The following is a 1,299-nucleotide window of genomic DNA, read 5'->3' as shown; positions in this document are numbered from 1 at the left end:
AATTCAATACCAAGAATGATATTATTGAGAAGCATTTTGGCTACGTGGCTAATGGTTAGGCGCCGTCTGCATACACTCTGAAATAAAGCAGGCGCACGTACATATCTGAAATACTTTTCGAATTTACGTGATGAATTTTATACATTTTTCAATAAAATAAACATTTTTAAGTACATAAGTCGTAAGAAAGTTCAGAAATGTTTCATATTTATAAACAAGGAAAGCTTAAATTACAATCATTGCTGCTGAATGCAGAATTCTTGAGTTTGCATGCTCGACACCGATTCCTTCATTTTTTTTTTTGTTACAAATAAACCTAAAATAATATACGTGCCTTAGGGTGGTGCTTAAATGTAGGAAGCAAATCTTTACGTCGATGCTACTATTGTGGAAGATATCTCATATAAATTTTTGGCCCCGATTGGAGACGGTTAAGGCGTGTCGCACAAAGCCATATTGGAAATAAAGCCATATTTTTTTGGTAATAAGGCCATAAATTCGATATGGCTTTATTTCCAATTACAATTGGTAATTAACCCATATGGCTTTATTTAGCTTTAAAATTTTTATATTTCTTTTATTTGAATAATGGAAAAAGTTCGCAACAAAACTACTAAACCGCCTTGAACTACAACGTCACCTTAAACATGAAATTACTCTCCTTCGCGTCCAGCCGCGCCGCGCTCCGCCGTTCACGAGCAGCGCGGTGCGGGAGCCAGCAAATGTGCACCCGCCAGGTTACGCACTCGCAAAATTAAAACTTACCTAAGTACATATATTTGTTTCCTATATCCAATAAATCCGGAAATATTAAATAATGATTTATTTAATTTTATTAGAAATAATTTGTATAAATTTAAATAATTCAGTATCAGTTTCAAGAGGGTGTCCAAGGCGAATTTAATAATGAATTACAACAAACACATCATTTGGACGTAATGTTCTCTACGGCGAAAAATATGGCCATATGGCTTTATTGCCTAAAAATATGGCTTTAATGCCATATGGCTTTATTGCGTATGGCCTTATTGCACCCCACCGGCACCGCCTTGTCAGCGGGCAAAGCACTTTTAAGCTTTCTATATATTTTGTATAGTCGCGTGCTTAGTAAAAGCTCTCTCTGCCCATCGCTGCCATAGAGGCATCTGTACTTTGCCCCCTGTGCGACGCGCCTTAACCGTCCCCAATCGAAACCAAAATTTATATGTGATATAAGTGACCATGGTATTACCGATTGAGGGAGTGAGACTGAAAAAATCGCTCATTTGCATTTAAGGACCACCCTAATGTACCTACATC

Source organism: Rhagoletis pomonella, unplaced genomic scaffold (assembly GCF_013731165.1).
Source record: "Rhagoletis pomonella isolate Grant_MI unplaced genomic scaffold, Rhpom_1.0 Rhpom_scaffold_00013, whole genome shotgun sequence".
NCBI classification, from domain to species: Eukaryota; Metazoa; Arthropoda; class Insecta; order Diptera; family Tephritidae; genus Rhagoletis; species Rhagoletis pomonella.
The sequence above is the reverse complement of the archived record's forward strand: the minus strand, read 5'-3'. Positions refer to the sequence as shown.